This window comes from Nansenia antarctica (genome assembly GCF_963989245.1).
Source record: "Nansenia antarctica genome assembly, chromosome: 8".
Taxonomy (NCBI): Eukaryota; Metazoa; Chordata; class Actinopteri; order Argentiniformes; family Microstomatidae; genus Nansenia; species Nansenia antarctica.
Window position 1 is genome coordinate 18,544,138 of NC_137678.1, and position 27,698 is coordinate 18,571,835.

The 27,698-nt window shown below is 47.6% G+C and overlaps 1 pseudogene across 1 annotated transcript; it reads right to left on the reverse strand.

Moving 5' to 3' along the window:
* LOC308163977 (DNA helicase B-like) lies at window positions 1–26,820 on the reverse strand (annotated as a pseudogene). Its single transcript has 17 exons — window positions 26,665–26,820; window positions 23,828–24,187; window positions 22,384–22,640; window positions 21,644–22,014; window positions 20,901–21,346; window positions 20,706–20,798; window positions 18,468–18,645; window positions 15,792–15,933; window positions 14,206–14,366; window positions 13,472–13,556; window positions 9,826–9,885; window positions 3,472–3,535; window positions 3,307–3,390; window positions 2,518–2,664; window positions 1,481–1,758; window positions 956–1,331; window positions 1–99 (listed from the first exon to the last, which is right to left on the reverse strand). The product of its transcript is annotated as a DNA helicase B-like (transcript).
* Between the last annotated feature and the right edge of the window lie 878 nt (window positions 26,821–27,698).

Consider the following 27,698-nt stretch of genomic DNA (forward strand, 5'->3'; position numbering starts at 1 on the left):
TCACTCAGGGGGGGGGTCCTGGGGCTTCTTGGGGGTGGCGAGGGAGAGCTGCCGCAGGATGGAACAGCCGAGTGGAGAGTCTGGGAGAGACTGGGAGGGCTGCAGGAGACACAACACACAGGTCACACACAGCCAGAGGTGACACACACACACACACACACACACACACAACCAGACACACATAGCCAGACACACACACAAACAAACACACACAGCCAGACACACACAGCCAGGCAGAGGTCGGTATATGACCACTAGTGTGTCCTTGAGTAAGGCCCTCAGCCCTAAGTTACTCCAGGGAGACTGTCTAACCCTAAGTTACTCCAGGGAGACTGTCTAACCCTAAGTTACTCCAGGGAGACTGTCTAACCCTAGGTTACTCCAGGGAGACTGTCTAACCCTAGGTTACTCCAGGGAGACTGTCTAACCCTAGGTTACTCCAGGGAGACTGTCTAACCCTAAGTTACTCCAGGGAGACTGTCTAACCCTAAGTTACTCCAGGGAGACTGTCTAACCTTAAGTTACTCCAGGGAGACTGTCTAACCCTAAGTTACTCCAGGGAGACTGTCTAACCCTAAGTTACTCCAGGGAGACTGTCTAACCCTAGGTTACTCCAGGGAGACTGTCTAACCCTAGGTTACTCCAGGGAGACTGTCTAACCCTAAGTTACTCCAGGGAGACTGTCTAACCTTAAGTTACCCCAGGGAGACTGTCTAACCCTAAGTTACTCCAGGGAGACTGTCTAACCCTAAGTTACTCCAGGGAGACTGTCTAACCCTAAGTTACTCCAGGGAGACTGTCCCTGGAATCTCTAACCGTAAGTCGCTTTGGATAAAAGCGTCTTGTTAAATGGTAAAAATAAATAAAAATAAAAAACCTTCAGCGATGGTAGGTAGTTAGTTAGTTAGCTAGTTAGTTAGTTAGTTAGTCACTAGTTACTAGTTTTGTGTCTTACCCTCATGTGTTTAGACGGCGTGGTGTAGTCGTCAGGGCTGAGAGTCCGCTTGCTCCCAGGCGACCCCTGTTGCCAGGGTAACGGAGCGCCGCCGCTGGGGTGTCCGTCTCTGTCGCAATGGGCGCCGCGAGCCTCCGCCGTGACATCACCATCGCCCTTACCGCCGCCATCGCCCGTCCCGTTCAGCTCCGTGGACCGCTCCTCTAAGCTGTTCATGGGTGACCAGGTGTACGTGTGACTGAAGGCCACATCATCCATCAGAGACACGTCCATAGCGGCTCCTCCCTCCTCCTTCTCCTTCTCCTTCTCCTCCTTGCCCATCCAGAGCCTCCTGGGGATGGCCGGCGTGGAGGAGGAGCGGACCTCCTGGGACCACCTGGGGGTTCGTGGGGACAGAGGAGGAGGAGGAGGAGTGGACCACTGAGCAGGGCCGGAGGAGAAGCCTGGGGCTGTCCTGGGGGTCCGTGGGGAGGACAGTAGAGGAGAAGGAGGGTACTGAGCAGGGCCGGAGGAGAAGCCTGGGGCTTTCCTGGGAGGCGTGCCCGGCTGAGGCAGGGTGCCGTGGGGCTGGGTGGGGGGGAGGTCCCCCCCTGCGCCCCCTCAGCCAGCAGCAGCTCCTTGACCAGGCCCCCCAGCCGGGTGTTTCGGGGGACCTGGCGCCTGGTGATGGCGGAGGGCAGCCCCCCTTCCCTGGCCACCACGTACACCCTCCTCTGCCCCCGCGTCACGGCCGTGTAGACGTGCCTCCAGGTCTGGGCCCCCCCGGCCCCCAGGACGTACACCACCGTCTCTGTCTCTGAGCCCTGGGGGGGGGGCACACACACACACACACACACACACACACCAGGAGGTCACACACACAAAACACACACACACACACACACACACACACACACACACACCAGGAGGTCACTCAGAGTGTGAGTATGAGAGTGTGTGTGTGTATGAGGAGTGTGTGTGTGTATGAGGTGTGTGTGTGTCTGTGTGTACCTGGTAGGTGTGTGTGTGTGTGTATGTGTGTGTGTGTGTGTGTGTGTAGCTGGTAAGTGTGTGTGCGTGTGTGTGTGTGCGTGTGCGTGTACCTCGTAGGTGTGTGTGTGTGTGTGTGTACCTGGTAGGTGTGTGTGTGTGTGTGTGAGGGTACCTGGTAGGTGTGCGTGTGTGTGTGTGTGTGTGTGTACCTGGTAGGTGTGTGTGTGTGTGTATACCTGGTAGGTGTGTGTGTGTGTGTGTGTACCTGGTAGGTGTGTGTGTGTGTGTGTGTACCTGGTAGGTGTGTGTGTGTGTGTGTACCTGGTAGGTGTGTGTGTGTACCTGGTAGGTGTGTGTGTGTGTACCTGGTAGGTGTGTGTGAGTGTGTACCTGGTAGGTGTGTGTGTACCTGGTAGGTGTGTGTGAGTGTGTACCTGGTAGGTGTGTGTGTGTGTGTACCTGGTAGGTGTGTGTGTGTGTACCTGGTAGGTGTGTGTGTGTGTGTGTACCTGGTAGGTGTGTGTGTGTGTGTGTGTGTGTACCTGGTAGGTGTGTGTGTGTGTACCTGGTAGGTGTGTGTGTGTGTGTACCTGGTAGGTGTGTATGGTGCGCGCCCATGCATGCTGCAGGCAGCACTCTCTCTGCAGCTCTCTGTTGCAGACCCATACGCTCCGCCCCTCGCCGTCATCCAGCAGCAGGAGCCGCCTCTTCCTGCCCGCCTCCTCCCATGTCATATCCTGTAGGAGAATCAGATGATACGATAGGTGGACAGCCCTGTCAGTCATCCGCCATATTGCTTCAGTCACTTTTTTCTTTTTTTTATACTTTCTTTCTTGTGTATCTCTATTCAACAATCGTACTTGTTGTCGTTTTTCTTGTTTATTGTCCTGTCTTATCTTCTCTTCTCTTTTTTCCCCTGTACAGTGTCCTTCAGAAAGGCGCCTAATAATGAAATCTATTATTATTATTATTTCTTTTTTCAGATAAGAGGAAAGCAATGTGGAAAAGGGATATAATTCACCACCACTGTGCGCTTCGCTAACCATTTTGAAAAACTGTCAACTTGTTCAGAGAGTTCCAGAATTCTTTGGCAGTTGGCGATTATGGCTGCGTTCGTAAATTCGCTCTGGAAATCTGATCAGCACTCATGGAATGCCTCTTGTCCGATCAAATTACTTGGTCCCTTTATGACGTTGAAACCAGTGTGCACTCCGGCACTCTCAGAGCGAATTTACGAACGCAGCTAGTATGTCTACTGAATGTCCCCTCCTCTGTATCCCCTCCTGTGTCCCCTCCTCTGTGTCCCCTCCTCTGTGTCCCCTCCTGTGTCCCCTCCTCTGTGTCCCCTCCTCTGTGTCCCCTCCTCTGTGTCCCCTCACCTCTTGAATGAAGAAGATCTCTCCGTTACAGAGACGAACTTTCTTCTTGTCTTTCTTATCCCCTATTCTCCTCATGTTGGCCCCACTGCCCCTCTCCTCCTGTCCTCCTCCTCTCCTCTCCTCTCCCTCTGGTCCAGAGGGTCTCCTCTGGTTGTGGTCGGTCACAAAGCCGTTCTTGGTGCAGCAGACTTTGTCTCCAGGTCGAAACACCAGCCTGTTCTTATGGTTCCTGTGGTGCAGATAAAAAAAACACAACACGGTTGTCATACCAACACTGGTGTCATACCAACACTGTCCCAGCCATGACATTATTTACTAGTTTTCCTGCTATTCGTATCCTGTCTTATTTGTCACTTGTGTCCTGTACTATTGTCACTTTTTTTTTTATCTTGACTTAGGCTTGTTGCCTTATTGTCTGGTGCTGCTATGTCACAGGAACCGAAGCCTAAGAATGTTACTCTCTTACACTGGTGTAATATGTGTAAAAACCGTTTACTGTGACATAACAATAAAACTGGAAACTTGAAACACAGTAGAGATCATTTCAGTGTTAGGTTAAACAAAACAATCTTAAGTGGTTACAACAGTTAGTAGTCTAGTTCCTGTACTTACTTGGGAAGGTAGTTAGTAGTCTAGTTAGTAGTCTAGTTGCTTGTGGGGAGCATGGCGCGTTCTGGCCTGCAGAGGGAGCCAGACTGTCGGTGGAGGGGGATGACGGTCTGATTACGGACAGGTGTCAGTGATCAGACTCGTTATCCTACTGGTCTATTTAACCTGTGTGTGTTTGTTCCCCCGGGAGAATGCAGGGGTGCAAACTGGCGATGGTCCAAAAAGGTGACACTTTTTTTTTGCCCGTAGATGGTTAGCTCTATCATTAACAGTGGTCTAACAATGATGCGCGTGTAAGTAGCGATGGCCCTGACCTTAACACCCTCATAATTAATGTAAGCAACCTGTTCTCAAAATAATTATGCGGTTACAAGTTACAAGTTACAAGTTACATTTAAGACCTTTATAAGACTACTTTTAATAGATTTTAAGACCTATTGAGCAAGTATTGGTATTACTCACATTCGTTGATTATTTTCATTAGCAATGCTGGGTGATCTGTTCTGTTGCATATAGAACAATGATAATGTAAGTTAGCCTACTCTATCAATTTCTTGATTCATTTCCATTGCTTCTCAACACATTAGATATAATAGCATAAATAACAGAATAAACTCACACACTTACTCACACTGCATAGCCTACATACTGAGATATGGCGCACACACACACACACACCTCTCACAGGAGGTCCACACACACACACACACACACACACACACACACACACACACACACACACACACACACACACACACTATATTTACTAAACCACACATACCGTTGCTACCACTGCAAGTTTGAAGAAATTCTAACTTCACATGCCTACAGTCGAATCACCTCCTACGGCGATTATCATATCGAGGCCTCTTGTCTTATCATTTCACTTGGCAAAATATCGGGGTTTTGGGCGCAGCTTAACCAATGTTACACGAGCAATAAGTGTGCGATAAGTTTAGTTTTGTTTTATATGTTGTCTCTCATCTGCACGCGTCGTATTCCCACGCAGTGGGTCTGGCGACAATAATACATTTTCCGGTCTGACTTTTTAAATAAAAATAAAATTGATTCTACGCAAGTCTAAAGCACACAGAAGCCATTAAAAAATGTTATTTTGAAAGTCTCGCCCTTTGTCTGATCCTGATGTTATAGAAGCAGTGTAGCAGCAGGTTAAAAGCGAGGTAAAGGGGGACCCGAGACAGTCTCGGGCAGCGTTCGTAAATTCGCTCTGCGCACTGGGCTCAACGTCATAAAGGGACCAAGTAATTTGATTGGACAAGAGGCATTCCACGACTGCTGATCAGATTTCCAGAGCGAATTTACGAACGCAGCCTAGGGCAAACCACTCGCCGACTCGTTTTTTTCATAACACGAAACTTGAAGTTGTAAAGTACCCACTCGATATAATAAACAACAGTTTAACAATCACTAAATACTTATAATGATCATCTAATTATGTGTAGTTATGTGTTTCTAGCATGTCGATGTTCTATCAGGTAAATTCGCTAGAACTAACCTCCTAGTGCGGTGGCTTAAGACCATATTTGACAATAATGGGGACGCGCCGGACAAAAGCACCACATTTTTTCCATGTGCTCTACATCACCATAGCTTTCAATTTTTGGTGGGAGCCACTTCATCAAGATGGCCGATGGCGGCCATCTTGGATTTCCAAGGTGGCCGCCATGTAAAATCTATAAGTGCAAATATCTCGGCTTCCAAGCCACTTAGAAGGTCAATCTTGGTGTCAAAATATACATTTTCTGGGTCAGGGAATGCATTAAAGCTATTGAGAATATCATTATGTGATTATTTTATATTTTTGGACCACTGCACTGACTGAGGCTGGTATCGCATCCTCTGGCACAGCTGACTCTTTCCTCAAAGCATCCCACCTCACTAGGACAAGACATGCCCACCAAGTGAGCGCTCTGGCACTGGGGAAGCTGCAGCAGGATGCCTTCTTGGACATGGTGACTGAGGGACCACGTGATGAGAAGATCAAGTGCCCACAGAGAACAGGATTTCCCCCTCTATGTGGAGTCACTGAAGGCTCTCGTCCCATGGTTCTTCGCCCTTGATCACCAGAACTATGCCAGATGGATTCCTGTCCACATCCGCGACATGGAAAGCTTGCCCACGTCCATTCACAATGAATTTGAAGAACATGGTCACTGGGTTATTCCCAAGACCACAAACAGATTCTCAAGCATACCGATAGACCAGGCTCATGAGCAGAATAATGATCTGGTGAAGGGTTCTGAGGGTGCAGTGGGACTCACCGAGAATCCCTCAGCATTCAAGAAGTGGATGATCGCAGGGCCTGAACAAGCACGACTCCTAAAAGAGTTTGAGCAGGAGTTTATTTCAGAAGAAGGCAATAAACAACAACACCATGAAGAAGGAATGTCTACACAGAAGACATTCAAAGAACAAGCACTAGCTCTGGTGCACACCATCACTGGGATGAGCAATCCATTCCTAGATGATACCCCCGAGCTTCTAATGCTGGACACACAAAATATAACTGACGAGTCTGTGGTTAACACAGTCCGCAATGTGGAATCAGTGGACAGAGATCAGTACAACAAGTACCATGAGAGAGTGATCAGGAACCGCACACACTCCATTCACGAGCCCATCAAAAATAACTCATTGCCTCTCTTCAGATGCCCAACACCCAAGACCAAGACCAAGCAGGCAGGGCAGATCTCAATGTTGAAGGATGATGTTGCACTCTTCTCCCAATTATATATAGCCATGCAACACAGAGAGGGTGACATGAGCACCTTTTTTAAGCACGAAAACCATCCATACCCTCCCTCCCTATCTGACAGAGGGAAACTACGCTTGGGAAAGAAGTCAGATCTGCTAATTGTTCTGACAGAGAAGACACAACAGGAACCTCCAGGTACTTTTTTTTTTTTACAAACAAGTTGTAATCAGTCAGTGGCATTAAGTAATATCAGTAATAATCAGAAAAAATTGCATATCATTCTCTTCAAGGTCTGTAGAGAGTCCTTATTTACAGTTTGTGTTTCGTTTTTTAACTAACTTTCTTTTTTACCTCCAGGGACTTTTGATGTCAAAGTACTCGATGGTGCTGCTGTTGTGCACTTCCTGTCCACCACCAACATTACCACATTCGACGAATATGCCAGTTGTGTCTTTGTTCCCCACATCATGAAGCACTTGGAGACCTCTGCAAGAGTTGATGTGGTCTGGGATACTTACATCACCAGCAGCATAAAAGAGTCAACAAGGGAGAAGCGAGGCAAAGGGATACGACGGAAGGTGGCTGGTCAGAACAAGCTGCCAGGGAATTGGCCAGATTTCCTGCGTGACCCTATGAACAAGCAGGAACTCTTCACCTTCCTCTCCAGGAAGATTGCATCCATTGCCTGGCCAGATGGTAAGCAGGTCTTCATTACATCTGGCACCAGAGTGGTCGGCACAGACACCAGCCACTTCATACTGCCATGTAACCATGAAGAGGCCGACACCAGGATACTGATTCATCTGCTTGATGCCCTGGAGCATCGCTCTTCTACCTGCTTGGTACACACTGTGGATACAGATGTTGTCGTTATCCTCATCGGCAAGTTCCATGCCCTGCCCTCCAAGTATCCAGCTGCAGACATCTGGGTCGCTTTTGGCACTGGCAAGAACTACAGATATCTTCATATCAATAACATCTGCCATACTCTGGGCAAAGGTAAGTCCACAGCACTTCCAGTCTTCCACTGTTTCACAGGCTGTGACACAACCTCAGCATTCTGTGGGAAGGGGAAGAAGTCAGCATGGGAGGCTTGGAAGTCCTACCCCGAGGTCACCCAGGCCTTCAACTACATGGCAGCGAATCCGCACAGTCCCGTGACCATAGATGCCCAGCAATTTCAACTTCTGGAGCGCTACACAATCGTCCTTTACGACAAGACGAGTGATGTGGAATCTATTAATGAAGCACGGAGAGAGTTGTTCTGCCAGAAGAACAGAACCATGGAACACATTCCACCAACACAAGATTCCCTTCTGCAGCACTTGAAGCGAGTTGCCTACCAGTCTGGGATCTGGGCAACATCTGAACTGGCTCAGCAGCCGACACCCAGTCCAGAAGGATGTGGATGGACATTGGATAGAGACAGCCAGGTCTGGCTTCCTGTGTGGAGCATTCTACCAATGGCTTCGAAAGCCTGCACTGAACTGGTCAAATGTGGCTGTAAAAGCGCAAGTGGCTGTGGTGCAAAGTGCTCATGCAAGAAAGCACACTGGAAATGCACAGAGCTTTGCAGTTGTAAATGTGACCGATAATTTGATGATATAAAATGCTTTGTTATGTTAAAAAGTGAAGCACATAAAGTTCAATTCAATTAATGCATGTTGTCCATTTTTCAATATACATGCCATTGAAAACATACATATTAATATATGTCCAGCTGCTTAGGAACCGAGTTGAAAATTATGGATACATTGCCAGAATGAACATATTTATTTGATCTTGGCACAAATAATCATCTAGTGATATTCTCAATAGCTTTAATGCATTCCTTGACCCAGAAAATGTATATTTTGACACCAAGATTGACCTTCTATGTGGCTTGGAAGCCGAGATATTTGCACTTATAGATTTTACATGGCGGCCACCTTGGAAATCCAAGATGGCCGCCATCGGCCATCTTGATGAAGTGGCTCCCACCCAAAATTGAAAGCTATGGTGATGTAGAGCACATGGAAAAAATTTGGTGCTTTTGTCCGGCGCGTCCCCATTATTTTGCTAAGCTGCCGCACTATCCATACCCTGGTTCAGAAGAAGAAATCAGTCCTTCGTCACTTACATCGTCGTCCTCGATGAAACTTTTAGGTGGATTGGTTACCCTAGCCTAGATGGTCTTTGTGACATTTCACAATCACAAACATATACTGTATGTACAGAAACTCACTAAAGTATAAAACACCGCTAAAATACTGCTTCTCTTCAAATCACTCCATGACACTTTGAGGTCAGTGCATTTGTTTTTTTGGTGAACTACCGTAATAACCCTAAATGGCTAGAGAGTGCAACTTCTGTGCTTTCAGAAACGGTTGGATTTTTTTCGATTGCACATATAGTTCAAGAATTACGATAGTTTGAACGAACCCTGTAAATTCCTGTTGAGAAGTTATCGCAACATAGACATACAGTAACTTCTATGTTATTTTATTTGATTACTTCTTATGTTTCTACATCCATCTTAAGAACTTTTTAAGACGTTTTATTTCAACTGCAGCAGAGTTTAGCAGACAGGAAGATGTTAGCTTGGGCATCATGTGACTTGGATGAGATGAGATGTAGACCCCCCCCCCCAAAATATTTTTTTTGCAGATCTGCATGATTCACGTAGGTCACCTATTTTGAGGTAAAAACAGCGAATTTCACCTAAAGGTGACAAGTTTGCACCACTGGAATGAAGGAGACGGAGAGTGGCTGCCACACAGAGAAAGAGAGAGAGAGAGAGAGAGACTGCTCCAAGCCAACAACCGATCCCGAAAGGGGGGCGGAGTGAATGCGGAGCAGAGAGCGAGTACCAAAGGGGAAACAGCTAGGCGTGACGCACTGGAGCGGCGCACGCCTGTATTCCCATTGACTGCTTTATTCTCAAAACCTCTCGCCAGCACGTCGGTGACATGGCTGGGCTGTGCCTGTCCAATAAAATTTGTTGATTACACCGTTCCTCTGTGTCAACCTCCCTCTGTGCCTAGAGACCTTTACATTGCTGTACTTACTTAAGAAGGTAGTTAGTAGTCTAGTTAGTAGTCTAGTTGCTGTACTTACTTGGGAAGGTAGTTAGTAGTCTAGTTAGTAGTCTAGTTGCTGTACTTAATTGAGAAGGTAGTTAGTAGACTAGTTAGTAGTCTAGTTGCTGTACTTACTTGGGAAGGTGGTCGCTGTAATGTTTGCAGCACAGTTTGTTGATGAGAGCACACTCCCTCCTGCAAAGGACACAGACACAGTCTTACTCAAGCCTACTTCAACAGGGACCAGAGCTATTTGCCGGGCTCCATGCACAAACTGCACGCCATGCACATTTGATGCGACGACTCACCTTCAAAGCAGTGAATGAATCTCAGGAGATCAGAGTAGCAGGTTGGGGTACAACGTGTCCCTAATGTTGTCCTGCAACTCGATGCCGTGAGCAAACCTTCTCTCTATCTAACAGCATGGAGGAGACCCTGACCTTCTCTATAACAGCCTGGAGGAAACCCTGACCTTCTCTATAACAGCCTGGAGGAGACCCTGACCTTCTCTATAACAGCCTGGAGGAGACCCTGACCTTCTCTATAACAGCCTGGAGGAGACCCTGACCTTCTCTATAACAGCCTGAGAGACCCTGACCTTCTCTATAACAGCCTGGAGGAGACCCTGACCTTCTCTATAACAGCCTGAGAGACCCTGACCTTCTCTATAACAGCCTGGAGGAGACCCTGACCTTCTCTATAACAGCCTGGAGGAGACCCTGACCTTCTCTATAACAGTCTGAGAGACCCTGACCTTCTCTATAACAGCCTGGAGGAGACCCTGACCTTCTCTATAACAGCCTGAGAGACTCTGACCTTCTCTATAACAGCCTGGAGGAGACCCTGACCTTCTCTATAACAGCCTGGAGGAGACCCTGACCTTCTCTATAACAGCCTGAGAGACCCTGACCTTCTCTATAACAGCCTGGAGGAGACCCTGACCTTCTCTATAACAGCCTGAGAGACCCTGACCTTCTCTATAACAGCCTGGAGGAGACCCTGACCTTCTCTATAACAGCCTGGAGGAGACCCTGACCTTCTCTATAACAGCCTGGAGGAGACCCTGACCTTCTCTATAACAGCCTGGAGGAGACCCTGACCTTCTCTATAACAGCCTGGAGGAGACCCTGACCTTCTCTATAACAGCCTGGAGGAAACCCTGACCTTCTCTATAACAGCCTGGAGGAGACCCTGACCTTCTCTATAACAGCCTGGAGGAGACCCTGACCTTCTCTATAACAGCCTGGAGGAGACCCTGACCTTCTCTATAACAGCCTGGAGGAGACCCTGACCTTCTCTATAACAGCCTGGAGGAGACCCTGACCTTCTCTATAACAGCCTGGAGGAGACCCTGACCTTCTCTATAACAGCCTGGAGGAGACTCTGACCTTCTCTATAACAGCCTGGAGGAGACCCTGACCTTCTCTATAACAGCCTGGAGAGACTCTGACCTTCTCTATAACAGCCTGAGAGACCCTGACCTTCTCTATAACAGCCTGGAGGAGACCCTGACCTTCTCTATAACAGCCTGGAGGAGACTCTGACCTTCTCTATAACAGCCTGGAGGAGACCCTGACCTTCTCTATAACAGCCTGAGAGACTCTGACCTTCTCTATAACAGCCTGGAGGAGACCCTGACCTTCTCTATAACAGCCTGGAGGAGACCCTGACCTTCTCTATAACAGCCTGGAGGAGACCCTGACCTTCTCTATAACAGCCTGGAGGAGACCCTGACCTTCTCTATAACAGCCTGGAGGAGACCCTGACCTTCTCTATAACAGCCTGGAGGAGACCCTGACCTTCTCTATAACAGCCTGGAGGAGACCCTGACCTTCTCTATAACAGCCTGGAGGAGACCCTGACCTTCTCTATAACAGCCTGGAGGAGACCCTGACCTTCTCTATAACAGCCTGGAGGAGACCCTGACCTTCTCTATAACAGCCTGGAGGAGACCCTGACCTTCTCTATAACAGCCTGGAGGAGACCCTGACCTTCTCTATAACAGCCTGGAGGAGACCCTGACCTTCTCTATAACAGCCTGGAGGAGACCCTGACCTTCTCTATAACAGCCTGGAGGAGACCCTGACCTTCTCTATAACAGCCTGGAGGAGACCCTGACCTTCTCTATAACAGTCTGGAGGAGACCCTGACCTTCTCTATAACAGCCTGGAGGAGACCCTGACCTTCTCTATAACAGCCTGAGAGACGCTGACCTTCTCTATAACAGCCTGAGAGACGCTGACCTTCTCTATAACAGCCTGGAGGAGACCCTGACCTTCTCTATAACAGCCTGGAGGAGACCCTGACCTTCTCTATAACAGCCTGAGAGACGCTGACCTTCTCTATAACAGCCTGAGAGACCCTGACCTTCTCTATAACAGCCTGAGAGACCCTGACCTTCTCTATAACAGCCTGGAGGAGACCCTGACCTTCTCTATAACAGTCTGAGAGACCCTGACCTTCTCTATAACAGCCTGGAGGAGACCCTGACCTTCTCTATAACAGCCTGAGAGACTCTGACCTTCTCTATAACAGCCTGGAGGAGACCCTGACCTTCTCTATAACAGCCTGGAGGAGACCCTGACCTTCTCTATAACAGCCTGGAGGAGACCCTGACCTTCTCTATAACAGCCTGGAGGAGACCCTGACCTTCTCTATAACAGCCTGGAGGAGACCCTGACCTTCTCTATAACAGCCTGGAGGAGACCCTGACCTTCTCTATAACAGCCTGAGAGACTCTGACCTTCTCTATAACAGCATGGAGGAGACCCTGACCTTCTCTATAACAGCCTGGAGGAGACCCTGACCTTCTCTATAACAGCCTGGAGGAGACCCTGACCTTCTCTATAACAGCCTGGAGGAGACCCTGACCTTCTCTATAACAGCCTGGAGGAGACCCTGACCTTCTCTATAACAGCCTGAGAGACTCTGACCTTCTCTATAACAGCCTGGAGGAGACCCTGACCTTCTCTATAACAGCCTGGAGGAGACCCTGACCTTCTCTATAACAGCCTGGAGGAGACCCTGACCTTCTCTATAACAGTCTGGAGGAGACCCTGACCTTCTCTATAACAGCCTGGAGGAGACCCTGACCTTCTCTATAACAGCCTGGAGGAGACCCTGACCTTCTCTATAACAGCCTGGAGGAGACCCTGACCTTCTCTATAACAGCCTGGAGGAGACCCTGACCTTCTCTATAACAGCCTGGAGGAGACCCTGACCTTCTCTATAACAGCCTGGAGGAGACCCTGACCTTCTCTATAACAGCCTGGAGGAGACCCTGACCTTCTCTATAACAGCCTGAGAGACCCTGACCTTCTCTATAACAGCCTGAGAGACGCTGACCTTCTCTATAACAGCCTGAGAGACCCTGACCTTCTCTATAACAGCCTGAGAGACCCTGACCTTCTCTATAACAGCCTGGAGGAAACCCTGACCTTCTCTATAACAGCCTGAGAGACTCTGACCTTCTCTATAACAGCCTGGAGGAGACCCTGACCTTCTCTATAACAGCCTGGAGGAGACCCTGACCTTCTCTATAACAGCCTGGAGGAGACCCTGACCTTCTCTATAACAGCCTGGAGGAGACCCTGACCTTCTCTATAACAGCCTGGAGGAGACCCTGACCTTCTCTATAACAGCCTGGAGGAGACCCTGACCTTCTCTATAACAGCCTGAGAGACTCTGACCTTCTCTATAACAGCCTGGAGGAGACCCTGACCTTCTCTATAACAGTCTGAGAGACCCTGACCTTCTCTATAACAGCATGAGAGACTCTGACCTTCTGAAGGAGATGAACTGTGACCTGGTGTCGTCCTGAAGGCCGGGGGCCCCTGGGAGGAGGAGCTTGATCGCCATCTGCAGGTCTGGAAGACAAACTACATGTAGTCTTGTATAATTCTGCGCTTTGAGGTTTTTACATTCACATAAAAATGTTTGCCATTTAGTAAGCTACACCTTAACTGTCCTTCCTGAGACCTCTACATCCCCTCTACAGTTTATATACTGTAAATAAAAAACTAAAACAAAAAAATAATAACAATAAATAATAACAATAATAATAATCAATTCTTCCTTCTTCGAGCATCGTGACTGCCCATGCCCCCTGGGGTCCTAGCATAGATTACTTTTTCTTACAATGACTGATGGACAGATGATTCACTTACTTAGAAAAATGTGTTTGTTGTAAGTCGCTTTGGATAAAGGCGCCTGCTAAATGCCAAAAATGTAAATGTAATATCATCACCAGAGTGCGTAGTTCCATTTAGAACAAACAAAACAAAACAAAACAAATGTAAACAAAGACTGCTATTACTTCTTGTCAATTGCCACTGACTGTTGTTTGCAATAAAAAGAAAAAAAGAAAACATCAAGAAAAGAAAAAGAAAAGCAAAAATCATGGAAAGGAAAAAAGTTAGGAAGAATTTAAAAGAAAAGAAAAAATAAAAAGAAAGAAAAGAAAAGAAAACCATTCTATTATAAGAATATTAACACAGGACCAAGATGACGACTCACCGTCGTCCGACTCGTCGTTGGAGAGCAGGACGAGGATGAACCTGTGGTCTGCGGAGGGCATGGTGGCAGACCCGCAGGCCCGCAGGTCGCAGACCCGCAGGTCCAACACGCCGTCAAAGTCCAGAGGTCGGTACCGATGCTGCATCCCCATGTCTGAGATCCTGACACACACACAGAGCCGGGCTCAGTACACTCATAGGGTGCCAATGGCCCCTGGCCTGAGCTAGATTACTCTTCCTGCTACAACAGGTGAACTGATGATTCAACAAATGTATCGATTGGAAGTCGCTTTGGAATAAGGCGTCTGCTAAATGCCAAAAATGTAACAGAGTGGACTAAGACTAGGGTTAACAGAGAGTGGTCTAAGACTAGGGTTAACAGAGAGTGATCTTATGGCGCTTTTCCATTGACCAGACCGGTTCGGCTCGGCTCGGCACGCATTTGAAAAGTTCCATATAGTTTCGGGTAGGATACGTTCTCCACTATACACAAGAGACCAGGAACGAGCGGCGACAGTAGGAGGAGTTAAGTGTCATAAGAGCATTTCACTTTAATAAGTGCTGGTATACAGCTCAATGGGGGGAAATGCGATAAGAATTATGTCAAAATGCAGCACTATCATTCACAGATCAGCCTTAAAACATGTAACATTTAAATACGTTAGACAGGGAGCGATGTATTTCTACGGAAAGGCTGTGCTTGACGATTTCATTGCTCACTGACAGCGGGGCTCATACAATCTCCACGTTTGTTATAGATACGATTGCTGCGGTGTCTTGCTGGTAGTCAAATATATTTATTTATACAGCATATGGATGTTACGTGCCTGTTACTTGCCGCAACCAGGGAAACGCCGACATGCGTTAAAGGAAGCAAGACGCGAATCTACCAGCATTTGGCTCATGAGTGAACGGCAAAAAAATGCCTGGACGGCACAGCTTGGGATTCCATGGAAATGATAGGGAACTATGTGTGAAAGAGGCTTAAATGTTGAAATAACAGTAATACCATGTTCATTGATAAAATGAAATAAAGGATGAAAAGGGGAGATGGCAGTTTTAGAAGGGGGATGATGAAGCACGCTGGACTGTGGAACGGTCTAAGCATAGGCACAGCACATCGCCATAATAGCGATTTCTTTGTTATGCTTGTTGTAAATAAAAGTTCTATGATGCATTGAAATGACATTAAACTAAGATAATAAGATGGTTATCATAATTTTTCTAATCTTTATTAATAAGTTATTACAGAAACAGTAAGTGACATTTTCTGAGAGCGAAATCTGTTGTCTGTCTGGTATTTAAAAATGGCGGTTAGCGATGAAGTCTATGAACATGGGATGACAATTTCCATTGACCAATCAACGGTCTGCAGCGTCACACGTCACACACAGCCTGGCAAAAAAGTACCTATCGCTACCCTTCTCGAACTGGAACTAAAAACGGCACGGGTACTATGGCCCGGTACGGGTCGGTTGGCAGTGGAGAAAGGTAAACGAACCGGGCCAGCCCATGTCGGGTCTGGTCGGCCCGGTAGTGGAAAAGCGCCATTAGACTAGGACTAAACGTGCTGCTGTGTTTACTTACAGGCCGGCGTTCCTGACTATGAGCTCAGACTCAGCACGGTGGTTGGTCCTCATCTCTATGGACCAGCGGCGCCGCCTCAGGCTGTGGAACAGGTCGTGCAGCAGGTTACCAGGCTGGATGCTGGGCAGCTGCCTCACGTCCCCTACACACACACACACACACACACATTCACAGACATGTCTTTATGTTCCCTACACACACACACACACACACACACACACACACACACACACACACACAAACACACACACACACACACACACACACATGTCTTTATGTCCCCTACACACACACAAACACACACACACACACATGGACATGTCTTTATGTCCCCTACACACACACACACACACACACACACACACGGACATGTCTTTATGTCCCCTATACACACCAGTGTTTCCTCTATATGCATTTATTCGTGGCGGGCCGCCACGAATGAATTTCCTCCGCCACTAATTGATTCAGACAGTCCACTTTGATTCAGGCTGCGCAGAAAGGCAGCGAGTTATTATGACCGGAGAACAGAAAAAAAGCAGATTGAAGCTAGATTTAGGCCGCTTCCAGACCTACATTTCGTTACGATTTAGCGGTAGTTATTTACAATATGTTACAATGTTGCAATTAACCTCGTCGTTTGTGTTCGCACTGCAATCGAGACTGAATCACAAAACAGTTTTGTGATTGGTCCGAATTTAGCGGGACATTTGGATTTCAGGAAATCACTCTCCTCTCTCTCTCTTCGCCCGTCGCCGGTCCCTTTAATCCCGTAAACGTATCCTAATCGAAAATGCAACATCATCAGCGACGACTGTGGGTTATTGCATTTACCGCTGTTCTCTGGTTCATGTTCTTATATCAGTGCTCAGTATAGAGTATTTTAAATGAACATTCGTAATGTTTGTTTCTGATGTTCATGGTCAACTAAATCAGCCTATTTTGTGAAACAAATAGCTCAGCTGATGCATTACCTTGCTGTTGTTGTTTACCGAATGCTCCATCTGACTGTCACACTGTGATTTTACTTGTGTAAACAGTTAATGAGTAACGTTAGACGGTTTTGTGCGTGTACTCTCATGTAGGCCTACTTCGTATTGATCTTTCATTGTGTGTGTGTGTGTGTGTGTGTGTGTGTGTGTGTGTGTGTATGTATGTATGTATGTATGTGACTGTCAGTCACAAGTTTATATTCTACGGTTGTTGTTCAGTGCTATATGCGTGTTCCCGGTTCCATGTGTACTCTACTCTTGTGTACTTCATATTCGATGAGCTGATTATCTCTTGTGTACTTCATATTCGATGAGTTGATGATCTTTCTGTGTGTGTGTGTGTGTGTGTGTGTCATGCGCGTTCCGCATGTTCCGCTGCAGCTGTAGGATGTGTTGGTATTTGATCACCTTCTATATAAAATCACCTGCTCGGCTTTAATGACTTAACCGCTATTAAAAAATAAATAATTGTTGCCACCCTCTAGTTTTTGGTGAAATTACGTCTTTGTTTTGGGCGCCAGTGCGCGTTTTATGCACGTGCACGCGCGAAAACTGAACGCTCCACCACTAATGTGAAAAATCCTGGAGGAAACACTGCACACACGGACATGTCTTTATGTCCCCTACACACACACACCCACACACACCCACACACACACACACACACACACACACACACACACACACACACACAGACATGTCTTTATGTCCCCTAAACACACCCACACCCACAACCACACACACACACACACACACACACACACACACACACACCTTTATGTCCCCTACACACACACACACACACACACACACACACACACAGACATGTCTTTATGTCCCCTACACGCACACGCACACACACACACACACACACACACACACACACACACACGGACATGTCTTTATGTCCCCTACACACACACACACACACACACACACACACACACACACACACACACACGTCTTTATGTCCCCTACAGACACAGACACACACTTGGACATTCACATCAGGGGAGGCTGGTGGAGGTAGAAATCGGAGGACAGGCTCGCTGTAATGACCCTAAACCCTAAACCCTAACTCAACCTTAACCATAACCATGACCCTTACCTAGCCCTAACCATGACCCAGCCTTGACCCTTAACCCTTACAGTCCCACAACCATTTCAAACCACTCCGTCACCAGGGTGACACAAACAGGGACAGCCCACCTAGCCTAGCGTCCAGCGCTGTGCTACAGGGTCGGCCTCCCCAGGCGTCCCACCTAGTGTCCAGTGCTGTGCTACAGGGTCTCCCCAGGGTCCCACCTAGCCTAGCGTCCAGCGCTGTGCTACAGGCACGGCCTCCCCAGGCATCCCACCTAGCGTCTTCTACAAGGACGGCCTCCCCAGGCATCCCACCTAGCGTCCTCTACAAGGACGGCCTCCCCAGGCATCCCACCTAGCGTCCTCTACAGGAATGGCCTCCCCAGGCATCCCACCTAGCGTCCTCTACAGGAACGGCCTCCCCAGGCATCCCACCTAGCGTCCTCTACAGGAATGGCCTCCCCAGGCATCCCACCTAGCGTCCTCTACAAGGACGGCCTCCCCAGGCATCCCACCTAGCGTCCTCTACAGGAATGGCCTCCCCAGGCATCCCACCTAGCGTCCAGCGCTGTGCTACAGGGCCTCCCCAGGCGTCCCAGCTCACCCAAGAGGACCAGCTTCTGCAGCCGGGCGTGTCTGGTCAGCATGGTGAGGATGGAGTGGAGCATCTGCACACACACCAGGCTGCCCTCGTCCACCACCAGCACGCGCACCGGCGCAAACTTCCAGTCCACAGGGTCACCGCTCTCATCCTTCTTAGCATGCATGAAGCTCCACAGCACCTGTGCTGAGAGAACACAAACATACTGTATTGACCCATATTGACGCATATAAGACTGATTTTTTTCCCCGTAAATGGAATGGAATGGAATGGACTTTATTTGTCATTGCTACAGTACAGGTACCAAACAACGAAATTTAGGAGGGGTGGCTCCCCTGGTGTTAGGAAAGGGAAAAAAAAACACATTTAGAAAAAGAATAAAAAAGGTAAGGAGCTGGTTTACATAAATAAAGGCTATGTACACAATCCACTGTACTATACTGCACAGATAGTCAACTAGGGTTGTCATATTGCACAAAAGTATGTCTGAAAAATATGCATAAAAATATGTCTGAAAAAGTTGCATCGTCTTATATTCGCGCCCTAGAGTTTTTTTTTTTTTTTTGCACATCTACATCTTATGATAAAACGAAGAGAAAAGAAACATAGCATAACCCCTAAACAGAGGGGTAAAAAAGTGAAAAGGAAAAGAAAAGAAATCGTCTTCCCCCCCGTACTTTCTCTTTAAGGTCTGGAAACTCATAAATACACCATTCTCTGAAACTGTACACATCGCTGTTATGCCTTTTTGTGTCCATTCTTTGAATACTGAATCATATATCCCTGGTTTGAATTTTGAATCATAAGCATACCACCTCAGTGAGCGTGCTGCTCCCTCTAATTTGTATTTCTTAACTATGACATTCCATATTCCTAGTGTAAATGTTACTATTGGATCCATAGCATGTGTCAAAGTCTGTGTCAAATATTTGTCCCCCACCAAAATCTGAATCTGGTAACTCTGTACCTCCTTTTCCATTTCTTTCCATTGTGACTCATAGTCAGGCCTACACCAACAGGCTAGAGGTCTGAGTTGGGCTGCATAGAAATACTCCCTAAGATTTGGTAAAGCCATTCCCCCCTTACTTTTAGGTAGCTGAAGTGCTGTATATTTTATTCTCGGCCTTTTGCTATTCCAAATGAATCTGGAGATCATCCTATCCCAGGCTACAAATTTGTTTTGGGGAATATAAAATGGGAGAGATTGGAATAAATATAGTAGTCTAGGTAGGATATTCATTTTAACTGTATTCTGGCGCTGAAGTCTAAAGGCCCTAGAGGCCCTAGAGTTTTACACGTCAATATTCATTCACAACAACGTATGGCGCCAAAAAGTAGCCATTTTCCAAAAATGAGTCTTGAAAAAGGGGGGTCGTCTTATAATCAGGGTCGTCTTATATTCAGGTCAATACGGTATATAAAAAAAGCTCCTGATCATTATTATTATTATTATTATTATTATTATTATTGTTATTATGGTTAAAGGCATCACCTACCTATGGAACTGGTGGACTTGTGTTTTGTCTGAATTCATGAACATGGCAATATGCTCATGAAGCTATTCGATTGTCTAAATGGCCTAGTATGATGTCAGAGATTTCCTATGTACCGTAACCTGACGCCCATGGCAAATGGTTCTATGGCCAGGGTGAATATGAGCGGTGACAGAGGACAATCTTGACGAGCGCCACGTAAGATATTGAATGGTTTGGAGATAATATTGTTGGTGAGAATTTCAGCTGTAGGTTGAAGTATAAAGAGGTTTAATCCATTTGCAGAACATTTCCCCACAACCAAAACGGGTCAGAACCTCAAAGAGGAACGGCCATTGACTCTGTCAAAAGTCTTTTCGGGTTCCAATGACAGAATGGCTGTGTCTGGCCAGCCCCTCTTTTCATGTAGGATATTTAATACTCTTCTGACGTTATGGAATCGTTGATGTCCTTTAACAAATCCGTTTTGGTCTAGAGCTATTATCGAAGGGAGACTCTCCTCTAATCTTCGAGCAAGTGCCTTGCAAAGGATTTTAGTATCAGAGTTTAAAAGGGAGATCGGCCTTAAGGACTGACATCTGCCCCGTGGTTTGCCTGGTTGAATTCAATTAATTTAATTAAAGTAATCAGGGCTACTCTCAACGATGGGGGGAGCATACCTGTCTCAAATGATTCCGAGAACATTTCTAAAAGTGGAGTGTGTACCTGGTGGAGGAGTGTGTAGGTGCAGTGTGTAGGTGGTGTGTACCTGGTGGAGTGTGTAGGCGGTGAACCAGGTCTTCTTGGTCAGTAGGGCGGCAGCTCTGCCTGTGGGGGCCGTCAGCAGTACCTCATCTGCCCCCTGGAGGGCCGATGAAGATCTTCCCCTGTTACCCTCCTCCTCCCCTCCCTTCTCCACCTCCGCTTGCTTCTCCACCTCCTCCTCCTCCCCTTCCTTCTTCACCTTCCCTTCCTTTTTCACCTCCACCTCCCCCTCTTTCTTCACTTTCCTTTCCTTCTTCACCTCCTCCTCCTCCTCCTCTTTCTTCACCTCCTGGGGGGGTTGGAGGCGGGGGTTGGGAGGTGGTGGCGACCCCCCCCAGCCCTCCAGGTCGTTCTCCAGGTCGCGGCATGCGTTGTTCACCTCCTCCTGGTCGCTTTGCCGCAGCTGCTGCAAGGCCGCCCTGAACAGCAGGCTGACCACCGTGGTCTTCCCGCAGCCGCCCTTCCCGCTGATCACCGTCACCGGGTTGGAGCAGATCATCTCCGCCGCCCGGACCTGGTCCTCGTCCAGCTCCAGAGGAGGGGGAGGGGGAGGGGGGCTCTGCCCTGACGCTTGGTGCTCCTGGCTGGGGCGGGTGGTCTGAGGATAAGGGTCCGGTCGCATGCCGCCTGTGTGGTGGTCAGAGTCTGCGTGGGGAGAGTGGGGGTCAGGGTGGGATTGGGGCTCTCCATGGGCAGGAGAAGTGGATCCTTCATTGGACCGTCCAGCACCAGTACCACCACCTCCACCTCCACCACCACCTCCACCTCCACCTCCACCTCCACCTCCACCACGGTCGACCTCAACCATGTTACCGTCCAAATCACACCGTTCATCGGGGTGGCTAGCCTCCCCTGCCTCCCCCCTCCCTTCCCTCCCCTCCCCCCCCTGCCTCCTCTCCTCCGCGGCGGCGGCCAGCACCCCCCTGGCGTCGAGCGGCAGGCTCCAGGCCTCCCCCTCGGCCAGGAGGCGCAGGCAGGCGGCGATGCCCGCCTCGTAGGTGTGCAGGCTCCTCAGTGCCACCTTCTGGCGCTCCCTCACCACTGCGCCCAGCTCCTCCAGGAAGCGCACCGCCTCCCAGGCCTCCTCGTCTGCGATGCAGGCCCCCCCCCCCCCGGCACCGGGCCGCTGTGTCCTCGCACAGGGCCTGGCGGTCCATGTAGGTGCTGCCGGTGCCGTGGCAGTGGTCCTTCAAGCGGTCGTAGAGGCAGAGGGCGTGGCGCTGGAGGGGGGGGAGGAGGCGGAGGAGGCCGCAGTCGTGGAAGGAGCGCAGCTGAGCCTCGCACCGCACGAGCTTCAGCTCCTTGTACATTACCTAGGGAGGGGGGGAGGGAGGGAGGGGGAGAGAGGGAGGGAGAGAGGGATATATAGATAGATCGATAGATAGAGAGAGAGAGAGATAGAGATAGAGAGAGAGAGATAGAGAGAGATGAGAATTAATAACAAAGGGGACAGACAGACAGATTAACATAATTATTGTTCTACTGCACCTTTCTGTCATTGTCTTCTTAAACTATTTTTGCTTATATAGTGCTGTTTTATTACATTTTATTTTATTTTATTTTATTATATTGCTGTCTGTGTCTTTATGTCCTGTGCACCAACCACACCAAGTCAATTACCTGTATGTGTGAATATACTTGGCAATAAAAAATAATTCTGAGTCTAATGCGTGCACACGTACTTGGCTGAAGCCCAGCTTCCAGACGTCCGTCCTAATAACCTCCTCCAGTTTGGCCAGCAAGCTGAGATCCATCCCCTCCCCTTCCTCCTCCTCTTCCTCCTCTTCCTCCTGCTGTGTGGAGGAGGAGGAGGAGGTCGGGCGTGTCTTCTTGCCCCTGCCCTTCCCCAGGAGCTCAGTGAAGTGGCCGGGCAGCAGGGTGGGCAGGTACCTCATCACCTGCGGGTACAGGGAGGCGGCGTGCACTCGCATCCCTGCAACTAGAACATACAACACGGTGGGCTTGGATCTAAAACACACCACACTGGGCTTGGATCTAAAACACACCACAGTGGGCTTGGATCTAAAACACAACACGCTGGGCTTGGATCTAAAACACACCACACTGGGCTTGGATCTAAAACACAACACGCTGGGCTTGGATCTAAAACACAACACAGTGGGCTTGGATCTAAAACACAACACGCTGGGCTTGGATCTAAAACACACCACACTGGGCTTGGATCTAAAACACAACACGCTGGGCTTGGATCTAAAACACAACACGCTGGGCTTGGATCTAAAACACAACACAGTGGGCTTGGATCTAAAACACAACACGCTGGGCTTGGATCTAAAACACACCACAGTGGGCTTGGATCTAAAACACACCACAGTGGGCTTGGATCTAAAACACACCACACTGGGCTTGGATCTAAAACACACCACACTGGGCTTGGATCTAAAACACACCACACTGGGCTTGGATCTAAAACACAACACGCTGGGCTTGGATCTAAAACACACCACAGTGGGCTTGGATCTAAAACACAACACGCTGGGCTTGGATCTAAAACACACCACAGTGGGCTTGGATCTAAAACACACCACAGTGGGCTTGGATCTAAAACACACCACAGTGGGCTTGGATCTAAAACACAACACGCTGGGCTTGGATCTAAAACACACCACACTGGGCTTGGATCTAAAACACACCACACTGGGCTTGGATCTAAAACACACCACACAGGGCTTGGATCTAAAACACAACACGCTGGGCTTGGATCTAAAACATAACACGCTGGGCTTGGGACTAATACACCACACTGGGCTTGGATCTAAAACACACCACACAGGGCTTGGATCTAAAACACAACACAGTGGGCTTGGATCTAAAACATCTTTCAGTATGGTACCAGCGGGAATTGAACCCACAACCTAAGCGTTGTTAGCTGAATGGTTACTACCAGCTGAGCCACAGAGTACCACAGAGGACCACAGAGGACCACAGAGGAACACAGAGGAACACAGAGGAGGACAGAGGAACACAGAGGAGGACAGAGGAACACAGAGGAGGACAGAGGAGGACAGAGGAACACAGAGGAACAGAGGAACACAGAGGACCACATAGGAGGACAGAGGACCACAAAGACCCACTGGAACACCCGGTGGTGCGCAGGTCACCAACCTGAATGAGACACCAAGGCTTTGAGCTGCTGAGCCACGGCCACGTTCCTCCCCCCTTCCTCAAACTCCCCCAGGACCTCCGGCAGGGTGGGGAGGCTGACGTCTCTGTCCCTGGGCAGCCACTCGTAGAATGAGGTGATGAACTCCGGGCGGACGCCGCAGGCCGTGAGGAACAGGGACGCCATGGAGCGCCGGCCCTCCCGGTCCAGGTCCGCGCGGAGCTTGTAGGCCGGGTAGCCCCGCAGGACCAGCTTCTGCCGGTGGCGTCGAGCGGTGCAGGTCACCTCCCACCACGGGTCCCGGAGGGCGAAGCAGCCCTCCACTCTGTACCTCTCACCAGACACGATGTCCTGGAACTCAACTGTCAACCAAGAGGACAGAGGGAGGGAGGGAGAGGGAGAGGGGGTTGATAGAAAGATAGATAGATAGAGCAAGAGAGATGAGAATTAATAACACAAAGGAGATAGACAGACAGATATAGACAGATATAGATAGATAGATAGTTAGATAGAGCAAGAGAGAGAGATGAGAATTTTATTTATTGTTATTAATTATTAATAACACAAAGGAGATAGACAGACAGATATAGATAGATAGATAGGGCAAGAGAGAGAGACAGAGAGAGATAAGAATTAATAACACAAAGGAGACAGACCGACAGACAGACAGACAGACAGAAAGACAGACAGACAGACAGACAGACAGACAGACAGAGAGACAGAAAGACAGACAGACAGATGTTGTGGAATATCTTTTACTCGGATACCTTCAAATAATAATACTAGCCTAAATAATAACAAAGACCTGAGCTGTTGATTCCTCATAGAGCTTTATTGCCAGCAAGAATGGAGCTGCTCTGCAGACACACAGCAACAACAGCAGCAGCTCCAGAACACCCATCAACACAGACCGTTATACCTTTTCATAGTGACCCCACATAAAATGGTCATTTGCATAGCCCCCATTCCTAGCTGTTCCTGTAACCTCTCAAAACCTCTTTGACCACTGATTAACCCCCATCTGTCTCCAGGTTCACAGGCATGCCTGGCCTGTCATGTTTACTTTTGCAAAGGTGGGGGGGGGGGCATCATACACACTTATTGACCTCCTCTGGGCTGTCCTTCTGATCATACATGGTGCAATGTTGGTCTCCGTTCCCAACATTCTGATCCGTCCCTAAATCCTTTTCATCTTGAGTTCAATCATGAGGTCATATGAGGCATATATAGTATATACAGTATATCTCAAAAGTGAAAAAATCTAAATCGAAAGGGTGTACTCACTTTTGAGATATACTGAAACACAATTGATTTTTCAATTTCACATTTTTAAATCCACCAGATAGAGATAGACAGAGCTATAGAGAAATTAATAACACAAAGCGGATATAGATAGATAGATAGATAGATAGACAAACAGACAGACACGAACGCGAAACAGAGCAATGACCAGAGATTCTACTACAATATGCAACTGGGTTGTTCAAACCAGTCAGAGGAATGTAACACACGTTTAATAAGGGTCTGTCAACCTTTCTAACCTTTCTAACCTTTCTTAACACAAAACAACAACAACATATATTACGACCCAAGCAAGTCCAAAACAGTCGCAAGTTATTATTATTAATTATTATTATTATTATTATTATTATTATTATTATTATTATTATATATGGTGAATAAAGGCTTGGGGGTAGTGGTGGTCTAGTGGATAGTGAGTTGGACTTGGGATCGGAAGGTTGTGAGTTCAAATCCCGCCTGAAGCCACACCACTACTAGTGTGCCCTTGGGTAAGGCACTTAGCCCTCAGTTACTCCAGGGGGAATGTCCCTGTAATTCGTAATTGTAAGTCGCTTTGGATAAAAGCGTCTGCTAAATGGCAAAATTATTAAAATGATTAAGGCTGCGTTCGTAAGTTCGCTCTGAGAGCGCCGGAGCGCACACTAGGTGCAACGTCATAAAGGGGACCTAATGCCATGAGTGCTCATCAGACTTCCAGAGCGAATGTACGAACGGACCCCAATTGAAATAAGCCAGTGGCTTTCTTGGGTTTTTATCCTGTTAGTTGACCTTGTATGTAATATGTACTTTCATGTACCTACTTCTGCAAATCTTCTAATAACGTTTTCAATCAATCAATCAAAAACGGAGCCCGAGTGTCTAGGAACTCTCACCTTCGCTCCTCGCAGGTATGGAGGAGGTCAACAGGTGTCCCCCGTAGGAGACGCTCAGCATTAGGGCTGGGTATCGCCACTGATTTCCCAAAACGATTCGATTCCGATTCACAGCTCGATTCACAGCCCGATTCGATTCGATTCACGATTCGATTCGATTCGATTCGATTCCGATTCGATCTAGTTACAATATAAATTTTTTGCTTGAATATGAAAGAGATTCTCTGAACTAATGCTATAAATGGTTCAAGGAACCCTATAACATGTAGCATTGTTAAACATATCAATGAATTGACTCCAAAGCAGTTACATGAATGTACTTTTTATTTACATATGACTTTGCTTTTGTCCAGCTCATCTCTATCGTCACATTTTTTAAATCCAAAATGCACCCAGACATCTGACTTTAAGCCTGGTGGTGACTTGAGTGTCCCTGCCATCGCCATGTTTTTAGATTTTAGTGTTGAGACCTCACGTTGCGTGAGATATGATAAATTATTGTAGCGCGAGATCTGGCCACGAGATCTCGTTGCGGGTTGAAGCTGCAAAAAAAAAAAAAAAAAAAAAAAAAAAAAATCGATCTCGGGATTTATGAATCGATAATCGCTCATTTTAATGAAGATCGATTCAGAATCGGGAAATCGATTTTTTGAACCCAGCCCTACTCAGCATATCCTTCATATCCAGAAACTCCGGCTGTCTCTCCTGCTCCTCCTCCTCCGAGTCTGAGTCCTCCGCAGGAGCACGGAGCTTCTTCTCGGGTAGGATCGGATGTACCCACAGAGGGTCCTGTCCCCGAGGGGAGAGCCCAGTAGCGACATGTTGGTCTGTCTGACGTTGATGTTTACCTGCTCCTCAGTTCGCGGTTGTTGCTGGTTGATTGTGTACATCCGGCTGACATAAACATGAAGGACGTTGTTACAGCGTCCCCCCCCAGCGGGCTGGAGTGGAAGTACAGCCAACAACGCCTCTATTTACATCTGGAACAGCTCAAAGTGCTTTAACAAATCCACACAACATAAACATAATAATAGAACAATAGTCATCAATAAAACACACAATAGTAATAATATAAACTACATCATAAAACAGGAAAAACCATACAATCCGAGGGGCGTAGAACAAAGATAAGCACAATAACTAAATAATACCAGAATAACTATAAGATTTAAAGTAAATATATCAATATATACAATATATGGAGTACAGCCAACAAAGCTTCTATTTATAGCTGGAATGTAGTGTAAGGGCTAGGGTGAATGTAGTGTAAGGGTTAGGGTGAATGTAGTGTAAGGGTTAGGGTGAATGTAGTGTTAGGGTCAGAGGTGTCAAAAGTATTCACATTCATTACTCAAGTAGAAGTATAGATACTATGGTTTAAAAAGACTTCTGTAGAAGTTGAAGTATCAACTCAAGCTTTTTACTCAAGTAAAAGTATAAAAGTACTGGTTTCAAAACTACTTAAAGTATAAAAGTAAAAGTAATGTAAGGGGGAAAAAATGCCATTAAGGACAAAAGCTTAGGCCACGCCACAGGGGCCTATAGTGCACTACCCCACCTCCCCCCAAAAAAACATTTTTCTAAAGGCCATAATGACTATTATGTTATTATTAAAATGTTAATGTTGAAAAATTTGGGATGCACTTATTTCAGACGCATTTATGCCCATTGAAAATGAACACATTTTAGTACAATGCAA